Raw genomic sequence first — 17,439 nt, 5'->3', positions numbered from 1 at the left:
AAAAAAGAAGCAAAGGAATTTACCCAGGAACCCTGGCTCAGTGAGTGGATAGGAAACCTTTTGTCACTAAAGCTGCAGGGTTGAAAATTGAAGGAAGGATGTTAGGCGAGCGTGGTGGCCTGGGATGCAGTTACAGCCCCCTGGCTCATTGTCCAAAGGAAATGGATCTCTCCCGTGGACAGAGAGGTGGAAACTGAGTGAGTGAGTTGTGTGGTTGACATCATCAGGCTGAGCATTGGATTACAACAAATGGGGACTTACTTGGCCCGAGACATGGGAAACACCCACTAAAACCTCAAAGTGCTTTTCATTTAGGAGACACGGGGAAGAGACAGAGAGCGGGGTAAAGTGAGAATCCTGCCTGCACCACAGGTCTGGACTGCTAACCTTGAATCCTGGTTTCGTAAATTCTGCCTCCGCTTCTGACTGAGGACCGCTGGATTTTGAGGAAACTTTTGCTCTTGTAAGTAGAACTTTACTCTCCTCCCCTGCCCACCACCCCCAGGGAGAAGCAGAGCTTGGAGGCAGAGCTCTCTGGAGAGCTTGCTTTCCAGCCTGTTGGCCACAAAATGTCTATTTTTATATAATGATATATGTGAGCTTGCTCTGAAAATTATGGCCTTGTCTGAAACTGCCTAAGGCTAGTCAGGAGCCTCAAGTCTCACAGATGGGCTCCATTCAGATGCCGTTTCATTTTTACCCAAAGAACTTTGACAGAGTATTCAGAGCTTTAAAAGCAGCTCCTTGTTCCAAATATAGGTGAAGAAATAAACCTTCCCTAAGAAATTGGTGTTTGTAAAACCCTTACTTTTTTTCTGATTACAAAGGTGGTATAATAATTTTTAAACATTCTAGAAAGAAAAGTCTCCGAAAGTGGTGAAAATTCCCCATGATCTTCCCCCTCAGGAATATGATTGTTGTGTTAAATTTCAGTTACAGATACGGTCAGACTTCATGAATTTATCACATATAAACCCAGTGCTACAGCAGCTGTGTGGAAAACTCCAAGATGGAAAGGGGTTGGGAATCTTTAACCTTGGGTTTGCGATCTTTGTATTGCTTCCTTTTAAAAATTTGCTGTTTATGCCTAGAATATAAACAGGACATGTAAGCCCTTAGGCGTTTTATTTGTTGGTATCTGTTTTCAGGGTTTGAAACTAAGCAAGCTACTCTGTAGAGAGGAAAACCCAGGTCCCTTACTTGGTGGGTCCCTGAACTGAGGGTTCCTAGGTGGCTTGAGATGGCTTGCAGTGTGTGGGAGCCCACCTCCCCCGTTAGCAGGTTAAGTATATTTGAAAAGTTACAGCTAACAGGGAAAGATTTCAGCTTAAACAAAAAGCTACCATATATTAGAAGGGTCACCCGAGGAAACTGTCACCTTGGGCAAGTGTTTCACACTCTCTAGGTCTTGTTTCTTCATTTGTACCTAATGAGGGGACAAAACTAGATGATCTCTGTATTTCCAAATTCAGTATGAAACGAACTGTCTGTATTTCTTTTCCCTTTGTGTTGGGCCCTTATGGCTTTAGGAGCAAAGTATCCTAGGTTTTTGGTTTCCCAGAAGAGCTAAAACCGGGTGCCTGGAGGACAGTTAAAAGAAGACATAAAACAGGCAACATTAAGTTACTTCTGAGTTTTTATGGGTCTTTTTCAGGTTAGGTGTTCTTGAAGAAAGACAAAGACAAAGTCTCAGTGGTATGTGTATGTGCACACGCATACACAAGCACGTACACTTGGGGAGAGCGGAAAGAAGGAATTGACATTATTGAGTATCTCTTAAGCACTAGGCCCTATCTTATGCTCAACCCTTTACAGAGCACTAGATGGTCAGTATTATTCCCTCCCGTCACTGACTGAGGGCAACCATCTACTTATAGGCTCTCATATTATCCTGAACCCCTTCATGTTTAACTGAACTGTATTTACATAATTACTGGCGTAACTTCAGTTCCCCATGTCTCCACTAGACCATCTGCACCCTCTCTGCGTGTCTGTCTAGCCCATCACTATGCCCCATTGCCTAGTAGAAAGCCTGGCACGTAGGTACAAAGGAGACATGACGTAATTTAAATGTAAAGCCCACCATCCTAGTTCCTAGTTTGGCAAGAGAGGGAGAAGAAAGGGGAAAATCCCTCTATTTGCCCCTGTTTCATCATTTAGCATAGACCTACCCCCTCCTGCCACAAGGGAAGGATAGCCACAGCCAGAGTGCAAAAAAAAAAAAAAAAGCAAAAGACATCAGATCTTTAATTTTGAGTTTCTAAGGTGCCAGGTCTTAACAAATTAAGGGGTTTTTTTTCTTGCTTTCTTTCTCTCTCTCTCTTTTTTTTTTTTTTTTTTTTTTTTTTTATCTTTAAGCGCATCAGAGACCCTAATCCTCAGGAAGTTGTGGTATTTAGAAACTATTTGTTTGAATTAAGGTTTTAGTTAACAGGAGGGTTGTCTCCCAGGCTGGAGTGCAATGGCACAATCTCGGCTCACTGCAACCTCCGCTTCCCGTTTTTGTTCAAGTGATTCTTCTGCCTCAGCCTCTCGAGTAGCTGGGTTTACAGGCGTCTGCCACCACGTCTGGCTAATTTTTGTATTTGTAGTAGAGATGGAGTCCCTTGGCACTTTTTTTTTTTTTTTTTTTTTTTTTTTTTTTGAGACGGAGTCTCACGCTGTTGCCCAGGCTGGAGTGCAGTGGCATGATCTCGGCTCACTGCAAGCTCCGCCTCCCGGGTTCCCGCCATTCTCCTGCCTCAGCCTCCTGAGTAGCTGGGACTACAGGCGCCCGCCACCGCGCCCGGCTAATTTTTTGTATTTTTAGTAGAGACGGGGTTTCACTGTGGTCTCGATCTCCTGACCTTGTGATCCGCCCGCCTCGGCCTCCCAAAGTGCTGGGATTACAGGCTTGAGCCACCGCGCCCGGCCTAGCACTTCTTTTTTTTTTTTTTTTTTTTTTTGAGACGGAGTCTCGCTCTGTCGCCCAGGCTGGAGTGCAGTGGCGCGATCTCGGCTCACTGCAAGCTCCGCCTCCCAGGTTCACGCCATTCTCCTGCCTCAGCCTCCCGAGTAGCTGGGACTACAGGCGCCCACAACCGCGCCCGGCTAATTTTTTGTATTTTTAGTAGAGACGGGGTTTCACCGTGGTCTCGATCTCCTGACCTTGTGATCCGCCCGCCTCGGCCTCCCAAAGTGCTGGCATTACAGGCGTGAGCCACCGCGCCCGGCCGGCACTTCTTAAAGCTGCAGTCTTCCCCAGCATTTCATCCCATCGAAGGTGGACTGTTGCTGCCATGGACCCACTCATGGGCATGGGCAGTGGGAAGGCCAGGGCCGCCTCTGCTTCATCCCAGCCCCCCCGGGATCTTGAGATTTGGGGTAATCAAAAAAGCCACCTTTTTTCCTAAGGTAGTAGTGAGGAGGTGATGTTCCAGAAGGAAGGTACCTAGATTTTGTGGTCCCTGCCAGGAAGTGGAGAGTGGAAATATGGAATGCCTCACACTCCTCAACTAGGCCTTCATGTACCAGATGAGGGCGGCTTTCAGTTCTTGTTTTGTGTGTCAAAGTTGCTCCTGTTATCAGTGTGTGTTTCCTGATCTACCCCACCTCAGTCACTCCCGGCAGTGAGTTTAGGGCATCTTGGGAGTGGAGGTAGGTTGTGGAAAAGACGTGTCCAGAGATCTTATTTGGCTTTTGTATCTTCCTGAAATAAATGTCACACACAGGGCTGGGCATCTTGGATATGCTGACTTCTGTTAATCTTCACAGCAATGATGTGAGGCAGAGATCATCTCCATTTTACACATGAGAAAGGCACAGAGAGGTGCAGTGGATTGCCCAGAGTCTCACAGCTGGCAGGGGATAGAGCTTGAGTTCCCAATGAGAACTGGCTATCCCCGAAGCCCTTGAATATTTCACCATACTGCAGTGCCTTTTTCATATCACCTCCCTGGATTTCAGTCACTCCATCTGTTAAATGATGATGAGTGAACTTGAGTCAGAAGTCAGAGTAGTGTTTTGGTTTTAATTTGAATGCCTTTAGGCAGGTGTGTTCTCCAGTTCATTGCCATTTGTGCATTCCCCTGCCCCATCACTTGTGCCCTCTAGTCTCCTCCCTGGCCCCTGGCCCCTGGCCCCTGGCCCCTGGCCCCTGTGGGAATTTGCAGCCCTGCGTCTGGTTGGTGTCCGCCATCTCTTTCAATTTAGACAATCTAGAGTTTGGTGAGAAATTGGAAAGGGATAGCAGGTAAGAGCTCTGCTCTCACCACCTCCTAGCCGGGAGATCCTAGACTGATCACTTCACTTTATAGAACCTACTTCTTTTTCTGGCAAGTGGGGGGTCACAGTCATACTGACCTCAAAGCGGTACCATGTGGATGAAATGAGATAGGGCTCATAAAGCACTTACTTGGTACAAAAATACATGCTTAGGATTAGCTGCTCTCAATTTCCAGAAAGAGAATGTCAGCCAGTGTACACAGGCATCTGCCCCCTCAGACATAGGATGGCATTTGCATGAGGAACTGGAAGTTATCTTTGAACTCATCATTTTGAAACCCCTGTGATGGACCCTGGAGCTGCCATGTTGGCTCTTCAAACATTATTTCCTGTCACCCAGTCAAGTGGTGCTGAACCTCACATCAGCCAGCCAGTGCTGAGGCCAAAAGCAGAAGTGGGTGCTGTTCTCTTGGGACCAGAGGACCCTGGCCCAGCCACTTAAGGAAGAAGCTGGTAGCATGTGCTGGGTGTGACAGACAAGAAGCTGAACTGGCCCAGTTAACTCTGCCAAGTGCTTTCACGAGGGGCCAGAAGGAATTCCTAAGTGGAGACTGAGGTGGAAAATCTAAAGTTCTGGGAAACAGGTTATTAATCATGACCCTAGGCTGAGCTCACTACCTCCTGGAAATCCTTCAGAAATGCCTTAGGAAAACTTGGAGTACTGCTCCTTCAAAGAATGGTTTCTTTGGAAGTTGCCATCGGCACCTATGCTGACTGATTATGAATTGCAGATTAGAACACATAATGCATCCGCTCTTACTTGGAGGAAGCCCCTTTTCCTAAAAAGTCTCTTTTTAATCTTTCAAGAAATTACAGGTTTTAGCTTAGCTCTTCAGAACTGAATAATGGCCCTTCATGGCACTGAAGAAAGTATTCGGTGTATTCTTACTATGTCCCAGGGACCTAGGTCAGTTTTAGTACTGTTTTAGTACTTTATCAGTGTGGCCTTTAACGTTCCATAAATGTACGTTGAGAGCCTGTTAGTACTAAGCACTGGGCTAGAGGACCGGGTAAAGACACTCCCTCTGGTCTTGTGGAATTCTCTGTCCATCAAGGGAAGATAGGCAGAGGAGTGAATAATTTTAATGGCATGTGAAAAGTACTGCGAAAGAAATATGCACAAGTGCTCTAAAATGCCAGACCCTGGATGAGCATCTGGTGGAGGCCCTGACCTTGCACTGGGTTGATTCCTTCTGCTCTCTCCCTACAGTTCCTGACTCTGGGAGCTTTGCCAGCATTTGCGTTAGGAAGCAACTGAGAGCTGCCCCTGCTGAAGCACTCATTTCTGGCACCTTCCTATCCCCTGTGGCTTCAGAGGAAAGAACACTTCCTCACAAAATGTATGGGCCCCACCTGAGAGGGCCCTGAATCTGAAGTCCAAAGTTGTAGTAAGGAAACAGAGGGACGGGTGACTTTTGTAGTCTAAAATCGCCACTGATTTTCCATTGGTTTGTTTTTATAACATTTATTGTGGATTTTTTTTTCTGATTGCAAAATTAGAATATGTTTAAGGGAAGAAAAGCTAGATAGTACAGAAAAACACACTTAAAATAAATCATCACTCAGTGATTTCACTTCTCTGTTTTTGAATAAGGGCCTGTCTCCCAATCCCCCCACCCACACCACTGTATTTCAAGTTTAGCTCTAATTTTAATTTCTCCCTGGGCAGAGTCTCATGTTTGTTTGCATATCTCAAAGGGGCTTGTGTTCTGGGCTCCAGTCACTACTATCTGCAGTTGGTTAGAGCCTGCGGCCATCATTTATACTTTCCTGTGCGTGTGCATGGATTCATCTACTGCTGAGAACCCTTTATGTGTTAGGCATCCTGCAAGGTGCTATGGGGAATGTCAGGGTAAATAAGACTTTGAGGTTGGAAAAAAAGACTCAGATAACATGAACACATTGTGAAAATGCCCCAAGATAGGGACAGAGTCCTGTAGAAAGCCTAAGAAATTGGAGGAGCAGTAGCATTTGAGCTGAGCCTTCAATAAATTTTTCACATATTTAGCCAGTATTTTTTGAGAACCTAATACCCGCCAGGCACTGGGCAAGGTGATAGGTGGATGATATTAAATAAAACAGGCATGGCCTTTACCTGCACGAAGTTACAAGCACAACTGGTGACTTTAAGAAGTCAATAAGCAGGGGGAGTGAAAGAGGAGAGTGTGGCTGGGGTCTTCCTTGAAAAGGTGCTATTGAAACTGAGAAGAGGGCTGGGCGCGGTGCCTCATGCCTGTAATCCCAACACTTTGGGAGGTCGAGGCGGGTGGATCACCTGAGGTCAGGATTTCAAGATCAGCCTGGCCAACATGGTGAAACCCCGTCTCTACTAAAAAAATACAAAAATTAGCCAGGTGCGGTGGCACGCGCCTGTAGTCCCAGCTACTTGGGAGGCTGAGGCAGGAGAATCGCTTAAACTTGGGAGGCAGAGGTTGCAGTGAGCCAAGATCGTGCCGTTGCACTCTAGCCTGGGTAACAGAGTGAGACTCCATTTCAAAAAAAAAACTGAGAAGAGGAGTCAGTTATACCAAGAGTAAAGGAGGGAGAGGGAGTAAAGAAGGGTGCTGGATTATTCCTTCCTTTGCTCATTATTGATTCTAAAAACCTCACTTATTTTCTGTATTCAGTTTCCTTTCTATTGGAGAGTATTCTTGGGGCCTGTGAATGGTAAACTTGCCCAGTCTTTGTTTGAAAATATCTTTTGTCCTCACACTTGATATGTTAGCTAGATATAGAATTTTTTGCATAGCATGTGTAATGAATGTGGAAGTTACACATGCCTCTTTAAAAGTTTTACGTGCCTCTTTAAAAGTTTTCAATCAAAACAGAAATAGATAATGTACAAAGTGAAAGTCTTTCATTTCTTTTCTCACAGTTTCTCAAAAGAGAAGAATTTTTTTCGAAAGAGAGAAATTTCCCAGGGAGAACCATTGGTTGCAGTTTGCCCTTTTCTATGTATACTTAAAATTGTTTAAAGTGTAAAGTATGTATACTTTTTAAAAATGTGCATGTACACAAATGCTGCACTTTTTTCTTTTTTCTAAACATAAATAATCACGTTCACATTTGAGCTGGACACAGTAGTTCACACCTGTAATCTCAGCTACTCAGGAGGCTAAGGGTGGATGATTGCTTGAGGCCAGGAGTTTGAGGCTACAGTGAGCTATGATCGCACTAGTATACTCCAGTCTGGGGACAGAGTGAGACCTTGTCTCTTAAAATTTAAAAAAAAAGTAAATATTTTTTTAAATTAAAAAATGATAATATATGCAATTTTACAATATACTTTTTAACAATCAAGCATGTACATTTTCCCATATCAGTACAATGAAATCTCCTTCATTCTTTGAAATAGCTGTATAGTTTCTCATGGTATTGATACACCATAATTTAACTGTTTTTCTATTAATAGACATTTAAGTTGTTTTCCCCCCTTGCTTTTGCTACTGTACAGTGTTTCACTGAGTATCTTTTTACTTAGGTAAATATATCTGTAGTATAAATTCCTGGACATTTCAGGAATGTGACGTGTCCAGGAATTTCACCCCAAAGGATATGTGTGCACATTTAACATGTTAATAGGTATTGTCAACTTGTCTTCCCAAAAGATTGTTTCAATTTATAATCCCAGAGTATGTATAGCTCTAATTTTTGCTTTTCTTCTGGTTCCTTAGAATTCCCATACTGATTAGTCAACAGTGGAAAATCTGAAGAGATGCAAGCAGGAAAAAGAAATTAAACCAGGTAGGTAGTGATGCTGTTCATACTCTACTGCCAGAGCAGCCCACATTTTTGCCTGAATATCTTTATTTCTGGCCGAAGGAAGAAAATACATAAGTTCCAAATGAAATTAGTGGGAGATTTTGACCCTATGAAGAAAAAACAGGATGGCTCTTTTCAAAAGTTATATACATAACATCACGCTGCAATTTCACAGTCAAGATTCCATTTTCAGGCAGTTTTTTGTAATAGCATCAGAAAGACAGTTTACCTCTGGTGGCTTAAGAGGGGATGGGTTTCCCAGCCATGTACTTCAGCAGGTGCAATCATACACAGGAGTTACTAGCAATGTTGGGCCTGGTGCCAGCTTTCTTCTCCGCCAAGAGTTTTCTGTAAAGCTGTTTTCACAAAGACCGGGGCACATTATGGGAATTTTCATTTTAATGCTGTAATAGAGAAGCAAAAGCAGGCAAAACCTAACCCAAAGAAATGGGTTCGGCCCAGTAGTCTGGTGAGAGGGGATGAAGATGCGGTTCCTCCAGCTGAAAACAAATTGCCATTCACAGAGCACAAGTGGCCCGCCTGGCAGTATGGCTACCTTGGGTCAATGTCCATAGTTTATGATGTCTAAATGTTTCTGGCATAAGTTAATAATTTTAAACTCATGGTAGCATAATAATTGACTTTTTACCTAAAGCAGCAGTATTTATCAACAAATCTGGTGAATTTCTTTGAATTGTCAAGTTGGAAGTACTGGATCCACAGAGATCTTTTTACCCACCGGGCATCTGTCGGCATCCATGGATGTAGTTGTTAAGGTATCAGAATTGAAGGCTATTCTGGATTGGCCTACACCCACCTGGACCTTCTCCATAGCTGGAATTTTCATAAGGAGGCTAAAGAGCCTGGGGATGAGTGCTTTGCTCTGAAGAGCTTGCGGAATCCACTGTGCGTCTGTCCATAAGCTAAGGATGGTGTGAGAACTGAAAGCTGCATGAGAGAGAGAAGGTCTTGTGATTTTCTCTCTCTATAGCACTGTAGGGGAGTAGAAGGGTTGTTGGGGAAATGGGGAGATGTTGATCAAAGGGTACAAACTTGCAGTTATAAGATGAATAAATTTTGGAGACCTAATGTACAGCATGATTACAGTTAATAATACGGTATTTTATACTTGAAATTTGCTAAGAGAGTATATCTTAAGTGTTCTCACCACAAAAAGTAACTGTGTGAGGTGGTGGATATGTTAATTAGCTTGATTGTGATAATCATGTCACAGTGTGAATATGTAAAATTTTTATTTGTCACTTATACCTTAATAAAACTGAAAACAATTTAAAGAATCTGCCCAGGTCACAGGAAGCCATCAGTCATACCCTGAGCTGTTGTGTAAACTCAAAGAATATGGTTTATAGCATATGGATGAGTGCTCTTGTGCCAATGCTGGGCTAAACCTTTATATCCAGTGTCTAATTAGGTAGTTTCTGTTATTATCCATGTTTTACCAAGGAGGAAACTGAGGCCTTTGGAGATTACATCATTTAGCCTATGTACCAGAGCTGGAAAGTTGCATAACCAAGATTTCACTCGAGCTTTTTTTAGTTCCACATCTTCTATTTTTTCAGCTACACCAAAACGACTTCTTGAATTTAGCTTTGCCTTTCTGATAATAGTAACCACCACCTTTTATTGAGCATCTTGTCATGTGAGCCAGGCATTATACATCCATTATTTCCAATCCTAGTAGAACCTTATAAAGTATCATTGTCCCCGTTTCACAGTTGAAGAACCTGAGGTCCGGAGAGGTCAGGAATTTTGCCTAACAGGTTTCGTCTGAGACTAGAGTGAGCTCTCAGCTATCATCCTATACTTCCTTCATTCCTTACCTTTTCAGATTCCTAGGAGGAAAGGACTCAAAAAAATTACGCATGAATTTCCTTTAATTTCACAACAACCCTAAGGGTTGGGGGTTGATATCTCTGTTTTACAAAAGAAGAAACTGAGGCTCAGAGATATTAAGTGATTTTCTCAGCATTATACAGCTAGCAATTGGTGGAGCCCCGATTCATACAGGCTCTGATCCATAGCTTACTTGCCTCCCCCATTCCCACCCCTCACCCCCTTTCAGCTCTGTCTCATTGCAATTGGGGCAGAGAATCCAGCCTTTATTTCTCCAGGTACTAGTAGTCCTGGGAGTCTGGGGGATTTCCAGCTCCTTTGAATTCCCTCTTTTGGCCTCTGCTCTGCCTCCAGCACCTCTCTTAAGAGTCCTTTTCACTGTTGTCATAGCAAGGGTCTCATCTGGAGGGAAGCTGCCTTGAGGTTGGAACTATTCAGCTGCTTATCAGCAAGGCTTCAGGGCCTTGCCATAGCAACCTTCCAAGCCACCCATCTTGTGACCTGTTCTGACTCAGGGCCCCTGGGAATCCCCTGGTTACAGATGTCTGCAGTGACTAGGATGCAGCAGTCGGCTCCCAGGACTGTTTTTCTGGCCAAGGCCATTTTTAGGAAGGCTTCTGTTCCAGCTGTGCTGGGAGAGTTGAGGTCCAGAGCCTCCAGACCTTAAGAATGCAGGGTTATGTGATGTCTAGAGCTGGGGTTTTTAGCTAGGGCTTATGGGTAGGCGTTAGGGCTTTAAGAGCCCCCTGTAATCACAGGTATGGTTACACACACACATGCAGAGAATATATCCTTTTCTGGGCAAAGTATCCGTAGCTTCCCTCAAACTCTCAAATGTGTCTGTGACCCTTAAAGTTTAAGAACACTGGTCTAGAGAGAATCCAAAGTGTTGTGGGCCACTGTGCTCCCTTGGCCACCAGCCTCTCGGATGCCAGCATCTTGAGAGCACACCAGGCCTCTAGTGTTTCTGCTTAGGCATGAACTGGGATACAGTATCAAATATTGCTGACGTTCACAATTATAACTGTAAATGTACAGCTGTCCTTTGGGATGCCCCAAGTACTTTTTTTTTTTTTTTTTAAATTGAGATGGAGTTTCGCTCTGTTGCCCAGGCTGGGGTACAGTGGCGTGATCTCGGCTTACTGCAACCTCTACCTCCCGGGTTCAAGCGATTCTTCTGCCTCAGCCTCCTGAGTAACAGGGATTACAGGTGTGCACCACCACGCCCAGCTAATTTTTGTATTTTTAGTAGAGATGGGGTTTCATCATGTTGGTCAAGCTGGTCTCGAACGCCTGACCTCATGATCCGCCCGCCTCAGCCTCCCAAAGTGCTGGGATTACAGGCGTAAGCCACCACATCCAGCGCCCCAAGTACTTTTTATGCTGTAAAAGTACAACCGTGCTGTGGGATGCCCCAAGTATAACCATGAAAATGCACGCTCAGCACCCCAGACATGCCAGCATGTTTGAACATAGTGTATTCACCCCATAAGTGGTAGCTATTTTTTTATTTTATTAAATTTTAAATAAATTAATTTTAAATACATTTTTGTTTTGTTTTACTCTTATCATTGTTATTATTTATTTGGTCAGGAGCCAGGACTCAGGTGGTTATTTAGTCACTGAGTGATTAAAATCTGTATGTCAGGAGCTGTGCTATATTTCGAAGACACAGTGACAAACAAGAAAGGCAGGGTACCTACCCTCTTGGAATCAGTTGGAACGGCAGATAATGAGCAAATGTATCAGCATCATGCCTGGCTCACGGGACATTTCTGTGTGTATTTGTTGAATGACTGTTGAATGAATTTCGACTGTGGTTATTATTAGGAAGAAGTCAAGGTGCTGCAGGTGGCAGACAAGGAAACTTCATCTCTTCTGGTGGGTCAGGGAAGAGGAAGGGGGACTCAGGCTAAGGGGCCTATGCCATGGGCCACCAGGAGTTACACAGGACTGTTCACAGGGGGCTGGCAGTCCCATGAAGACTCAGTATCTGGAGGTGTGGGGTCGAGGCCTGGAATACTGAACAACCAAGGGCTTAGGAACCTTGTGTAAACTATGATAATGTGGGCCAGAGATACGGATGACATCTACAGTCTGCTCAAGTAGTGATGGTCCCTGGCTTGCAAACATGTTGCTCTTCCAGGTTCCAAGGGAGGCTGTTGTTCAACCAGTATTTACCTATGTAGCGAGTTCTGGGTTCAGAACCCTACTTCTGTCAGGAGGCAGGAAGGATGGAAGGACATCCTTCCTGCAGCCAGAGGCAGCAGGGCCCCAGCCACTGCTGGCAGTGGCCATGGACACACAGTGCAGTGTCTGAGCAGTGTGTGAAGACACTCGCTCACTGTCTGAAGGGCTTCACTCACCCTCCACTAGTGAGAAGCCTCTGAATATTGGCATGGAAGGGAAGCATTCACATATTAAGGGTAAAATCAAAGTCAGAACAAAATTCAAAGTCTGCTCTTGGCCCTCAAGACCCTGAAAGGCCCCAGTGACTGTAATTCCACTCACCTCCTCTCCCTCTCACTGCTCCCCAGCCCCACAGCCTCTACTGGTCTTTCTGGTCAGCAGGCTCCCCTTGCCTCTTGCATGCTGTGCCCTCTGCCTGGCATACTTAGATGTGTAAACAGAAGTGATTTCTAAACTCCTCTCTCTCATCATGTGTGTGGACTGTGATACCCAACCATCAGTAACAGCAGCTGATGAGGACAGTGATCATTAGCTAGAGAGCGCACCCTCGGTCCCCCCACTCGGCATTATTAGAATAATAATAATCCCCCACCAGGTCCCCCCACCTAGCATTATTAGAATAATAATAATCCCCCACCAGGACTCCCCACCTGGCTTTATTAGAATTACTATTAGAAACTGTCCTGTAGTGATTCTGGCAATTGTGATTTGTGCCCCCTTACTACCACTAGTTAAAAATTGCGGGTTTATGAACTGAGCTCCCTAGCTAGACCATGGACTTCCCTCACGTGTACAATGGTATCTTACTCTTTTTGTATCTGTGGCATCTAGTCCCAAGCCCAGTATACACTGAGGGATCAGTAAAATTTTTCTGAAGGAATGGATGAATACTATAGAGATAATCTCTTGCTTCTTTTCATTCTCCACAGTGTATTTTGGAGATGCATTTTATAGAATTCTAGAGGAACTAGATTGACACAAACTCTCTTCAACCCATGAAAGTCTGTGCTTCCACGGAGGTCTCTGGAAAGCAGCAAAACAGTCCAGCTGCATCACTGCTTGGTGGCCAGGCATGCTGGGTCCTCCCCAGGCCTCCTGCTGTGGATGTATGATCTAAACTTGCCCAGGCTCAGATACACAGCACGGTTCTCAGAGAGTGGCAGTCTCCATCCTACTGTGAAGGGATGGGCAGTTTTCCAAGGACTTCCTTGCTTTCCTGCCCTTCCTTCAGAGCTAGAAGTCTCTTACCTCCCTTACCCCCGAGCTAGAAGTAATGTTAGAGATTGCTTCGGTTATCCACTCCTGAGTAATCCATCAGCCCTGTTACTCAATGGTTTAAAACAGCAGCAATAGTTTCTTATATCTCATGGTTCCTGTGGGTCAGGAATTTGGGAACAGCTTGGCTGGGCAGTTCTGGCTTGGATATTTCATGCAGTTGCAGTTAGATGGTGACTGGAACTGGGGCAGCTTGGGGCCGGCACCGCTGGATGCTGGCCGGCTGCTGCTCTTTCCAAGCCGTCTCAGGACCTCTGCCCTGTGGTTACTTCATAGGCCTGTTTGGGCTTCCTCACGGCATGGCCACCTGAGATTTCCCATATGCAGCTCAAAGCTCTAGAGGCAGGTGTCCCCAGAGAGAGCCAGGTGAAAGCTATGTAACCCTTTATAGCCTCATCTTGGAGGTGACACAAAATCATTTTTGTTGCATTCTATTTGTTAGAGGTCACTAAGGCCAGCTCATTTGGGGAAATTGAAATTAAACTCTACCTCCTGAGAAGAGGAATGTCAGGTAATTTGCAGACCTGTTTCAGAACCACCACAGAGATACCCAGTTTCCCCCTTCATTCCACACTTGAGACTCCTGAGGTTTGAGGGGAAGAGCCTTGTCCAGAGGTGCCCAGCCTGGCATGGGCAGACCTGGAGTGTGGCCCAGCCCCTAGGCCTTAGGCAGGGCTGCCAGGAAGTGATCTCACTTTCCCTTCCTTCCTGTCCCCTCACAGTAAGATAGAGACTGCCACTCTCTGGGAACCTTGCTGTGTAGCTGAGCCTCAACAAGTTTGATAATACAGACACAGCAGGAGGCCTGGGGAGGACCCAGCATGCCCGGCCACCAAGCAGTGATGCAGCTGGACTGTTCTTCAGCCTTCCAGAGACCTCCTGGAAGCACACACTTTCATGGGTTGAAGAGAGTTTGTGTCACAATTCCAGTCCCTAGCCCTGGCCCTACATGAAATAGTAACACCACCCTGCCAGGAGGATGTAGCTGCTGAGGAGGTAAGCGTTTTAAAAAATTCATGCCCCAAAATAATTATTTTTACTGTTGCTGTGAAGTTAAATACCAAAGAGTAGAATGTGGTGGTAGAATCAAGAGAATCAACCCAGCATCACTGAAAAGATTCTGAAGGTTTGTATCCAGCTGAATATCCAAAACAGGAGGTTGCATAAGCATGGGTAAAACCATCTCGGTGTATGTTTTAGACAGCCTTGTAGAACGTTTTCCAGGAACTTGCTTACTTTCTTCCTCTTCCTTCAGAAATGCCTTGTTATGAAGCTGGGGACAGGGGAAAAAGAAGGTCGGAAAAGGGAATGGGTACTTTTCAGTAAACCCATACTACATGCCAGGCATGATACTAATTCACTCCCCTGCTTTATAACCTAATAGCACAGGCTCCATCTGGCTCCACACTCCTTGGGTATATGGCCTTGGGCAAGCTCCTTAACCTTGCTGAGTTTCAGCTGCCTCTTTTGTACTACAGGATAATTATATGTTCTATGTCATAGAGTTACTATAAAATTAAATGCTTGTAAGATGCTTAGCACAGTCTGGCATGCAGTAAGAAAGAAGTGTAGAAGTGTATAACAGGCCGGGCACCATGGCTCAAGCCTGTAGTCCCAGCACTTTAGGAGGCTGAGGCGGGCGGATCACGAGGTCAAGAGATCGAGACCATCCTGGCCAACATGGTGAAACCCCACCTCTACTGAAAATACAAAAATTAGCTGGACGTGGTGGTGCACGCCTGTAGTCCCAGCTACTTGGGAGGCTGAGGCAGGAGAATCGCTTGAACCTGGGAGGCGGAGGTTGCAGTGAACCAAGATCGTGCCACTCCACTCCAGCCTAGTGACAGAGCGAGACTCCATCTCAAAAAAAAAAAAAAAAAAAAAGAATATAACTGTTGGCTCCAATTAATCCCCGCAGCCACTTTTCAAGGCAGGTGTAAGCCCTCCAATTTTACAGAAGGGGTGTCTGCAGTCAAGTGAGGTGCCCAGCACCATGTGCCGCTATAGGGACAACAGCTGAGATTCTGAAATCCTTGTGGCGTCCACCACACCGCATTAGCCTCCGGGCAGCTCTGCCAGGGCTTTCCTGACATGCAGTAGTTGGGGGCAGAGGAACTCAGGAGGCTTTGTGCCCTACAGGAGCCCATGTCAGGTCCTAGAGCAAGAACATTTGGAAAACCAAGGCCAGGAATCCACTTATCCACTTAGGAGGCTCTTTAGGGAGCGGGGTTACAGAGAATGTTGTACACAGAGGAAATAGTCTAGTAAAGGCTTTGAGGTCAGGAATTAAATGAGGTTTGAGGATTTAAAGAGAGGCCCAGTGTGACCAGAGCAAAATGGACCAAGAAGAGAGCAGAAATGAGACAAAGGCTCATCTGCAGAGGCAGGCAGGGCCAGATCCTTGTAGGACTTCAGGGGCTGGCATCAGGAGTGTGGATTTCACTAGATGTGAAATAGAAAAGCATCAGAGATTGAACAAAGCAGGGAAATTCCAATGACCCAATTTCCATTTTGAGAACGTTACCCTGCCTGCCATATAGAACGCAGACCCTGGGCTAGGGATGAGAGAGACACAGGACTCTGACTCTGGTCAGGGTCTCTGCTGAGAGTCCTGGTGAGACATCCTGGAGCCTGGGTGGTGCGTGTGGAGGAGCGAGGTCAGCAGATTCAAGCTCTGTTTTGCAGGTAGAAACAAAAGGACTAGGCTGGGCACTGTTGCTCATGCCTGTAATCCCAGCTCTTTGGGAGGCCAAGGTGGGAGGATTGCTTGAGGCCAGGAATTTAAGACTAGGCTGGGCAGCATTGTGAGACCCTGTCTCTACAAAAACATAAAAAAGAAAAAACAAATAACAGGACTTGGTAAAGAATTGTCAATGGGTGGTGAAGAAGAAGGGAGGTCAGGGGTGGCTGCGGGTTTCCAGCTGGGCAGATGGTGGTGCTCTTGCTCAGCTGGGAAGGCCAGGGCGAGCAGGCTGGTGACTTGCCGTCTGAAGCTTGCAGTGCTGGTGGGATAGCCAAATGACACGCTCAATAGGCTGTCACAAATCTAGACTTTTAAGAGAGGGTTGGGGCTCTTTGAGGGTCACCAACGTAGATTATTTCAGGGAAAGGATAAGAGCCCCTAGGGAGAAAACAGAAGAGACTGGCATCCTAACACAAAGGTACCGGCAGTAGCAGGTGCCTGTGCGGAGTGGTTGGAGGGAGGCCCAAAGGGTGTGGTGTCTGGAAGTCCGATGAGGAGAGTGGTCCGAGAAGAAATGAGTTGGAAGAGGAGGACAGAAAGGTGTCCCTGGGGATAGGCAGCGTAGAAGTCACTCAGGACCTTGTCTGACCCCAGCACCCTGCCCTTCCCTCCCTATCACTGCCTGCATCCAGGCCTGCTTGGGTCTAGGCCTGGCAGGTGCAGAGACCAAGGCCCGGCCTCTCTGCCTCCAAACAAAGCCTCACCCAGGGCCACTCTTTGAATGGCAGCAGGCACTGCCCAGGCAGGCATCAGGCTCCTCTCTGGTGACCTTGTACTGGATGTGCCCCTAAGGCGCTGGGTAGGGCTTTGCAGCCAGCCCCGGGCAGGCCACACATGGCTAGAACCAGCAGCCCTCCCTTTTCCCAGGTTCGTGGAATGTTCTCATTTTGGGGCCCTGAGTTTTCTGTTGGCCTCAGTGACTCTCTTTTCTGGCTTTCCATCACAGAGAGAAGCCGCTACCCTTGGAATTTGATGAATGCCTGTTCAATAGGCCCTGGCATTTCTGTTTCCACGGCCCTTTCGTCCCTCAGAGAAGCCTTAGAGAACATTTTGCCCACCCCTGATAAAACTTCTCCCATGAGACCAAGTCCCACTTCTGTGCTTCATGTCTTCTGCAAAAGTCTGTTTGCTTTTTGTGTGTTTTCTGCAAATATTGAATTTTTGAAAAAGAAAAAAAAAAGCAAAACAGGAAATGACCTTTCTAGTATATTTGGAAAACAATTTGAAGCTTGTAATGGAATCTGCCTGAGCAATGAGGACTAATAGCTGCAGACTTGGAACAGACCATGTAGCTCTTGGCAGATACTGGGGCCTCTTCAGTTTACAAAGCTGGGGGGAGTATTACAAACCCA

General features: G+C 45.8%; 1 protein-coding gene across 6 annotated transcripts in view; it reads left to right on the top strand.

Moving 5' to 3' along the window:
- Window positions 1–17,439, top strand: part of LOC105496408 (cAMP-dependent protein kinase inhibitor gamma) — an 88,454-nt gene that overhangs the window by 53,885 nt on the left and 17,130 nt on the right. For 3 of the 6 annotated variants that reach the window (XM_011766805.2, XM_011766806.2, XM_071079246.1), the window contains exon 2: window positions 7,938–8,007. The exons of 1 other annotated variant lie outside the window; for it this stretch is intronic. The gene's annotated coding sequence lies outside the window, so the exon portion shown is untranslated. Of the gene's footprint in view, window positions 1–315; window positions 464–7,937; window positions 8,008–14,066; window positions 14,341–17,439 lie in introns of all 6 variants that reach the window. 2 more of the 6 variants (XM_011766803.2, XM_011766802.2) reach the window with 2 other exon arrangements.

Source organism: Macaca nemestrina, chromosome 15, assembly GCF_043159975.1.
Source record: "Macaca nemestrina isolate mMacNem1 chromosome 15, mMacNem.hap1, whole genome shotgun sequence".
Taxonomy (NCBI): Eukaryota; Metazoa; Chordata; class Mammalia; order Primates; family Cercopithecidae; genus Macaca; species Macaca nemestrina.
This window is presented reverse-complemented; position numbering and strand designations above follow the sequence as displayed.